This window comes from Sorex fumeus, unplaced genomic scaffold (genome assembly GCF_029834395.1).
Source record: "Sorex fumeus unplaced genomic scaffold, SorFum_2.1 ptg000007l, whole genome shotgun sequence".
Lineage (NCBI taxonomy): Eukaryota > Metazoa > Chordata > Mammalia > Eulipotyphla > Soricidae > Sorex > Sorex fumeus.
In genome coordinates this window covers 531375-540976 of record NW_026606064.1, presented here as the reverse complement: position 1 = coordinate 540976, position 9602 = coordinate 531375, and positions in this window count along the sequence as shown.

Here is a 9602-nt window from a genome sequence, read left to right as displayed (position 1 = left end):
AGAGCAGAATGGGAGGTTTCCCTTTCATATTCTCCCAGAACAACTGTGATTTAATCACCATCACTGGGCAAAAGACTTGTATTTTGTATAAGATAAAGCACGGAATCTACCAATGCTGATTTTTCTTCCTGACCTAGAATTTGCCCTGTTGTATCCTGAAAAGTTAGGTTCAGTGATCATGATCCCAGTAACAGACCCAGAAAACGTGAGTCCTGTTTTATTTGTCTTTAGTGGACCTACCAAGTAGTGCTCAGGTATTCTGGAGGTCCCTCCTGGAGTCACCAGACCAATTCAACTGAGGATTTAACAGTAGAACCAGAGGATGTTGTGCTGGAAATTACCAGGTTTATGTCCTTGGTGGGCTTCAGAATTCTTCCTCCCCGCAACTTAATTTAAATGTCATGCTTTACAACGTTGTTCATGATCATTTGCTTCAGAGTTCTTAATACTGAACACCTTTTCTTTTTCAACTGTAGAATGGAGTTTCGATTGTAGAAACAGTTTCCCTCCCTACCTTCCAGACTAATCTTTAAGTTGTACTACACTATAGTTCAATTTATAGAATTATTCTTTTCCTTTAAACAATCTAGTAAAATTTCTTTTAAGCAATTGAAATGGGGCAGGAGTGACAGTACAGAGGGTAGGGCATTTGCCTTGCATGTGGCTGACCCAGGTTTGATCTCTGGCATCCCATATGGTCCACCAAGAACAGCCAGAAGGAATTCCTGAGTGCAGAACCAGGGTAACCTCTAAGCATTGCCAGGTGTGACCCAAAAAGCCAAAAATTTGAGGTGACATGGTTTACAATTGTGTTAGTATTTATGTGTTAAGCATGTGACATGATTAGAACATCCCCACCACCAAAGTGCCCATACCCGCCACTGTGCTGACATTCCAGCTGGCTCTTCCTTCTCATCTCCTCTTCTACTTCATCTCTTCTCCTCTTGATAAACTCATTTATGTTGGGAGTGTCTTAGAATTTATTTTTAATACCCAGTTTAAATGACAACTGCATGTTACTGTTTCACAAATTTTATTTGCATGAGAGCCATATGTCTAAATTTAGGTTTGGTCTTCTATTGGTCCTATTGGGTCAATAGGAAGTTAGCACATAGGATGCAAGTGAAAATTTGAAAATTGCTCTTGCACCAAATTGTGTGGTTTGGAACCTGGGCCCCACAATGTATGTTTACACGTGTTAGCTTGCTGGGAGAGCCACTTAGAGAACCGAGACATTCTGTGGCTACCAGCATTTTTCATTTCTTAAAAAATAAATTCCTAGGGGCTGGGGGAAATTCAAGAATTTGTCCACATACAAGCCATGTGGTTCAATCCCCAGCAACACACAACTATTGCAGAGTGTACCCCTGGAAGCCCCTAAACACTGCTGGGGTGGTCCTGATATTCCCAGCACCAGAGTCTGCACTGTCTCCAGGGCCGTGTTCTCAGTGTCAGTCAACCATTGCAGCTGGCTGAGTGTCACAGGAAGTGGCCCTGGTCATTAAGCACTGCTATGGAGTCTCCTACCCAAATAATAATGATATATGTGAGGGGGGTGTCTTGAGCCATATCCAGAGGTACTCAGGTCTTACTCCTAGCTCTGTGCTCAAGGATCACTCCTGGAAATGTCCAGGGGACCATGTGTGGTGCCAGGATTGGAACCATGGTCTACCATATGCAGAGCAAGCATCTTATCTCTCTGGCCCAATAACAACACTTGAAACCTGAAGTTACATTGCAGTATAAGATGTATGTTTCAGGCATATGTTATTGTCCATCAACTTCTTCATTATGCTACATTAAGTTTATCATAAAAAATCCAGTTCTGCCTTATAATGACCCCTTTTGTCTCATTTATCCTTTCACCCCCGCCACCCCTCCACTCCCATCACCAATTTGGTATCATAGTCCAAAAGTTTATTTTTGTTTTACTTAGTTCATTCATTTGTTTGATTTCTCTGGGTTTTTTTTTTGCCTTTTTTTGGGGGGGAGGTCACACCCAACGATGCTCAGGGGTCACTCCTGGCTCTGAACTCAGGAATTACTCCTGGTGGTGCTTGGGGGACCATATGAGATGCCGGGGATCAAACTCAGGTCGGCCGCATGCAAGGCAAATGCCTACCCGCTGTGCTATCACTCCGGCCCTATTTGATTTCTCTTGAAAGAGTAAATTATGTGTGTCTATATTTCTCCATCTGACTTAGTTTACTAAGTATGACACCCTTTATGTTCATCCATATCATTCCAAATGGCATTTTTTTCATAGCTGAGTAATATTCCAGTTGTACATTTACAATAACCTCCTTTCCCCCACCCATACTTATTTTCCCAGCAGTCCTATTGACTTGCAGTTAGGAATAATCAGTTTCCACTTCACTTCAGATGAAACTTTATATTTTTGCGTGAACGGTGACAATTCTCAGGTGTAACTCCTGGTTCTATAGTCAAGAATCACTCCTATTGGGCTTGGGGCTCAATATGGAATGCCGGAGATTGAACCCAGGTTAGCTGCCTGCAAGGCAAGTGCCCTACCCATTGAACTATCATTCTGGTCACCAAACTTTATACTTGAAACCTGATCTCTAAGCCTTCTGACCCTGTCCATCTAGCTGCCTCGTTTCCCCCATCTTGAACATCACACTTAAGCTTCATTTTTTTTTCAATTCTTCTCTTGTGCTAAGTTCCTTCCTGCCCCAGGTCTTCTTTGCAAGTGTGGTTTTCCTCTTATGAAAGCTTATTTTCAGATGGTGGTGCTTCCTGTCCCCTCAAGTAGCCTTCTCATCCTTCCACTGAAATGCTATTTCCTTAGAGATAATCTCTCTGAATCTCCAGACCTGGATATAACCCTCTTACTACCAGAATTTATTCTCTTTAGACTTCCCTTTCTAACTCTGCAATTAGCTCTTTGCAGAATGATATTTTTAATTTTTGGTTTCTGGGTCACACTCGGCTGGGCATGGGAGGCTGGTCCCAACTTGGTGTGCAAAGATCACTCCCAGCAGTGCTGGGGGATCATAGGCTCAGTACAGGGCTTAAACCTGAGGCTTTCTAGCAAAACTCACAAAGAAAGGGAGAGAGAAAACCCTAATAAACCGAATCAGAAATGAAAAGGGGGTCATTACAACAGAAACTACAGAAATTCAAAGGATCCTCAGGGAGTACTTTGAGAAGCTTTATGCCACGGAACATCAAAACCTCGAGGAAATGGATAAATTCCTAGACTCCTACAGACTCCCAAGGCTGAACCAAGAAGACCTGGAATACATGAACAGACCTATCACCATCAAGGAAATTGAAATGGTAATAAACAGTCTCCCCAAGCACAAAAGTCCTGGCCCGGATGGATTCACTAGTGAATTCTTCCAAATCTTTAAAGAGGACTTATTCCCAATCCTATTTAAGCTTTTCCACGAAATTGAAATATCAAAAACACTTCCGAACGGTTTCTACGAAGCAAATATCACACTGATACCAAAAGCAGACAGAGATACCACAAAGAAAGAGAATTACAGACCAATATCCCTGATGAACACAGATGCAAAGATCCTCAACAAACTACTAGCAAATAGAATCCAACTACTCATCAAAAAGATCGTACACCATGACCAAGTAGGATTCATCCCAGGGATGCAAGGATGCAAGGATTGATTCGGAAATCAATCAACATAATCCATCATGTCAACAAAAGAAAAGATAAAAAGCATATGATTATATCAATAGATGCAGAGAAAGCATTTGACAAGATCCAGCACCCCTTTATGATGAAAACCCTAGCCAAAATGGGTATAGAGGGGACCTGCCTCAACATAATTAAAGCCATCTACCACAAGCCTACAGCAAGCATCCTCCTCAAAGGGGAAAAACTGACAGCCTTCCCTCTAAGATCAGGGACGAGACAGATTTGCCCACTCTCTCCACTGCTATTCAATATAGTACTGGAAGTACTTGCAATAGCAATTAGGCAAGAAAAAGATATTAAGGGCATTCAGGTAGGAAAGGAAGAAATCAAGCTCTCACTATTCGCATATGATATGATACTATACTTAGAGAACCCAATAACCTCCACCAAAAAAACTCCTAGAAACAATAGACTCGTATAGTAAAGTTGCAGGCTATAAAATCAATACCCAAAAGTCCATGGCTTTCCTATATGCAAACAGTGAGAGAGAAGAAAGCAACATGAAAAAAACAATCCCGTTCACAATTGTGCTCCAGAAAATCAAGTACCTAGGAATCAGCTTAACTAGGAAGTAAAGGACCTGTACAAAGAAAACTACAAAACGCTACTTCAGGAAATAAAAGAGGACATGAGGAAATGGAAAGATATCCCCTGCTCATGGGTCGGGAGACTTAATATTGTCAAAATGGCAATACTACCGAAAGCATTGTGTAAATTCAATGCAATCCCTATAAGGATACCAATGACATTCTTCAAAGAAAACAGTCCTGAAATTTATATGGAACAATAAGCCCCCACGAATAGCTAAAGCAATTCTTGGGAAAAAGAAAATGGGAGGAATCAACCTCCCTAACTTCAAACTGTACTACAAAGCAGTAATAATTAAAACAGCATGGTACTGGAACAAAGGCAGAACTTCAGACCAATGGAACAGGGTTGAATACACTGACATCTCCTCTCAATCATATGATCATCTAATCTTTGATAAAGGTGCAAGTAATGTGAAGTGGAGTAAGGAAAGCCTCTTTAACAAATTGTGCTGGCATCACTGGACAGCTACATGCAAAAAAATGGGCTCAGAACTCTGCCTAACACCATGTACAAAAGTAAGATCAAAATGGATTAAAGACCTCAACATCAGACCAGAAACCATAAGGTACATTGAAGACAAAGTTGGCAAAACCCTCCATGACATTGAAGCTAATGGTATCTTCAAAGATGCCACGCCACTGACTGAGCAAGTGAAAACAGAGATAGATAAATGGGACTATCTTAAACTAAGAAGCTTCTGCACCTCCAAAGAAACAGTGACCAAAATACAAAGACAGTCTACAGAATGGGAAAGGATATTCGCCGAATACACATCTGACAAGGGGTTGATATCCAGGATATACAAAATACTGGTTAAAATCCACAAGAAGAAAACATCCAACCCCATACAAAAATGGGGCAATGAAATGAACAGAAACTTTCTCAAAGAAGAAATCTGAATGGCAAAAAAGCACATGAAAAAATGCTCTACATCATTAATCATCAGGGAGATGCAGATCAAAACCACAATGAGATACCATCTCACACCTCGGAGACTGGCCCACATTCAAAAGAACAAAAGCAACCGATGCTGGTGCGGATGTGACGAGAAAGGAACACTCCTTCACTGTTGGTGGGAAAGTTGACTGGTTCAGCCCTTCTGGAAAACAGTATGGACGATTCTCAAAAGATTAGAAATTGAGCTCCCATTTGATCCAGCAATACCACTCCTGGGAATATATCCCAGAGAGGCAAAAATGTGTAGTCGAAGTGACATCTGCACTTGTTTGTTCATTGCAGCACTCTTTACAATAGCCAGAAACTGGAAGAAACTTGAATGCCCAAGAACAGATGACTGGTTAAAGAAACTTTGGTACATCTACACAATGGAGTACTATGTAGCTGTTAGAAAAGATGAAGTCATACAAGTGGTACAACATGGAAAGTATCATGCTAAGCGAAATGAGTCAGAAAGAGAGGGATAGACATAGAAAGATTGCATTCATCTGGGGGATATAAGGTAACAAAATATGAGATTAATACCCAAGAATAGCTGAGATCAGCACCAGGAGGATTACTCCATAGCTTAGTGGCCAGTCGGGCATTCTAGAGGAAAGGGCAGCTCAGATAGAGAAGGGAACACCAAATAAAGGGTGTTTGGAGGATCCTCCCAGGAGGGGAGATGCATGTTGAAAGTAGACTATGGACTGAACATGTTTGCCACTCAATGCCTCTTTTGCAGACCACAACACCCAAAAGGAGAGAGAGAACACAGGGGATTGCCCTGCCACAGAGGCAGGGGGGGATGGGGGGATGGGGGTGGGGGGATATTATCCATGGTGGTGGAAAATGGGCACTGGTGGAGGGATGGGCATTTGATCGTTGTATAATCGAAACCCAAGCACAAAAAATTGTAAATCTACAACTGTACCTAATGGTGTTTCACTAATAAAAAATTTTTTTAAAAAATACACAACGAATACTGGAAACTAAAACATATATGAAGGTTAAATTCTCTCAAAATGGAGCAAGTATGTAATCCTCAAGAATGAAATTTTTGTCTCTTAATGTATCTGAAATCGTTCTACTTTCTATTACAAATTTTATTCCTCTTGAGAAAGCTGATTTGAATGTTTCTGTAGTGTTATTTTGGATTTAAAAAAGTAAAATTTGGAACCTGGGAGTAATTTAAAAAAAAAAAAACAACCTGAGGCTTCTGCTTCAAACATACATTCCAGGACTTTGAGATAATCACTCCCTACCTAACCCCTTTGATTGTGTTTGAAATGTGTCCCCTACCAGAATGTGAGGTCCTTAAAGGCAACGGTAAGTTATTTTATTTATTTATTTATTTATTTATTTATTTATTATTGGGCTGGAGCGATAGCACAGCAGTAGGGCGTTTGCCTTCCACGCAGCCAACATGGCCGACTCGAGGTCAATTCCTCTGCCCCTCTCGGAGAGCCTGGCAAGCTACCGAGAGTATCTCGCCCGCACAGCAGAGCCTGGCAAGCTACCCATGATGTATTCAATATGCCAAACACAGTAACAACAAAGTCTCACAATGGAGACATTACTGGACCCGCTTGAGCAAATCGATGAACAATGGGAGGACAGTGCCATCATTATTTATTATTATTTATATATATTTATTATCACTTATCACTTAATCACTTAATCCCCATTATTCATCGATTTACTCGAGCGGTTGTCAGTAACGTCTCCATTCATCCCGGTTGCGTGCTAGCGTAGCCCAATGGTATCTGTTCGTTCTAGGAACATGCAGAGTCTCAAACCGATCATTCAGGGTCTTGAGGAAGAAGTCTGACCATCTTATAGGCGGGCGTCCATGTGATCTTTTGATGTCCCGTGGAATCCAATCAGTAATGGCTCTAGTCCTGCGGTTGTCTGTAAATCTCATTACGTGTCCAGCCCATCTGATTTTTGATGTCTTGGCAAATGAGAAAGCGTCCCTGATTCTTGAGCGTTGACAAAGATTAGAACTCCGGATTCTATCTCTCATTTGAGTGAATCGTGATATTCCAAGCATAGCTCTTTGTTTTTGTTTTTGTTTTTTTTTTTTAATTTATTTATTGAATCACTGTGGGAAAGGTTACAAAGCTTTCAGGTTTATGTCTCAGTCATGCAAATATCAAACACATTTCCCTTTACCAATACTTATTTTTTACCATGAAGAACCCCAATAAAACCCCACCCCCCACCCCTCCCCGTCCCTGTGAAGCAGATGAATTCTAGTTAACACTCTATCTGCTTTGATTAGATTCATTGTTTCAATAAAAGATTCACCACTATTATTTAGAGTTTACCCCCCCCCCCAAATCAGACATGCTGAAAAAGCATTGTGAAGTGATTTGCTTTCTACGGCTGGGTTCAAGAATTAAATGTTGGTTTTGGATTTCTGCTCTTTTACCTATTGACCCTGGAAGTATTTCTACTGAAAGTCAGATAGTTAAGAAATTGGTTTCTGTGTTCTGGAGTCCTGGCCGTGCTGGAGAGCCGCTCGCGGGGGGCAACCGGTGGCCTCGGTAGGGCGTGAAGGGCGGACCGAAACGCCCCCCTTCCCATGAGGTTTTAGTCGCCCCCACACTCCCGGCTCATACCTGCTGTCCACAAGGCTCCCATGTGGCCGCCATCTTTCTTTCCAGAGAGGAGAGGGCGAATGGGGCAACACCCTTTCCCCTCCGGCAGACTTGATGGCCTGGATCAATGCAGAGTCCGTTCACTTTTCTGCTCCAAGCTGCTGGGTTCTGCATTAAGTCCTTGTGCTTCTGGGGCCGTGGCCGTGCTGGAGAGCCACTCGCGGGGGGCAACTGGTGACCTCGGTAGGGCGTGAAGGACGGACCAGAACGCCCCCCTTCCCATGAGGTTTTAGTCGCCCCCACACCCCCGGCTCATACCTGCTGTCCACAAGGCTCCCATGTGGCCGCCATCTTTCTTTCCAGAGGGAGGAGGGCGGAAGGGAGCAACACCCTTTCCCCTCTGGGCAGAAATGATTGCCTGGATTAACGCATAGTCCTTTCACTTTTCTGCTCCAAGCTGCTGGGTTCTGCATTAGGTCATTGTGCTTCTGGGGCTGTGGCCGTGCTGGAGAGCCGCTCGTGGGGGCAACTGGTGGCCTCGGTAGGGCGTGAAGGGCGGACCGAAACGCCCCCCTTCCCATGAGGTTTTAGTCGCCCCCACACTCCCGGCTCATACCTGCTGTCCACAAGGCTCCCATGTGGCCGCCATCTTTCTTTCCAAAGAGGAGAGGGCGAATGGGGCAACACCCTTTCCCCTCCGGCAGACTTGATGGCCTGGATCAATGCATAGTCCGTTCACTTTTCTGCTCCAAGCTGCTGGGTTCTGCATTAAGCCCTTGTGCTTCTGGGGCTGTGGCCGTGCTGGAGAGCCGCTCGTGGGGGGCAACTGGTGACCTCGGTAGGGCGTGAAGGACGGACCAGAACGCCCCCCTTCCCATGAGGTTTTAGTCGCCCCCACACTCCCGGCTCATACCTGCTGTCCACAAGGCTCCCATGTGGCCGCCATCTTTCTTTCCAGAGAGGAGAGGGCGAATGGGGCAACACCCATTTCCCCTCCGGCAGACTTGATGGCCTGGATCAATGCAGAGTCCGTTCACTTTTCTGCTCCAAGCTGCTGGGTTCTGCATTAAGTCCTTGTGCTTCTGGGGCCGTGGCTGTGCTGGAGAGCCGCTCGTGGGGGGCAACTGGTGACCTCGGTAGGGCGTGAAGGACGGACCAGAACGCCCCCCTTCCCATGAGGTTTTAGTCGCCCCCACACCCCCGGCTCATACCTGCTGTCCACAAGGCTCCCATGTGGCCGCCATCTTTCTTTCCAGAGAGGAGAGGGCGAATGGGGCAACACCCTTTCCCCTCTGGCAGACTTGATGGGCTGGATCAACGCATAGTCCGTTCACTTTTCTGCTCCAAGCTGCTGGGTTCTGCATTAAGCCCTTGTGCTTCTGGGGCTGTGGCCGTGCTGGAGAGCCGCTCGTGGGGGGCAACTGGTGACCTTGGTAGGGCGTGAAGGACGGACCGGAACACCCCCCTTCCCATGAGGTTTTAGACGCCCCCAAACTCTGGCTCATACCTGCTGTCCACAAGGCTCCCATGCGGCCGCCATCCTTCTTTCCAGAGAAGAGAGGGCGAATGGGGCAACACCCTTTCCCCTCTGGGCAGAAATGATGGCCTGGGTTAACTCATCATCCGTTCACTTTTCCGCTCTAAGCTTCTGGTTTCTGCATTAAGTCCTTGTGTTTCTGGGGCTGTGGCCATGCTCCAAACTTAACTCTGATTTTCAGGGAGAAAGATTGGGTGGTTTACTTCTCATTGATCACTTTGTATATAGAGAGATGTCGCGCGGCCGCGTAAGCGGC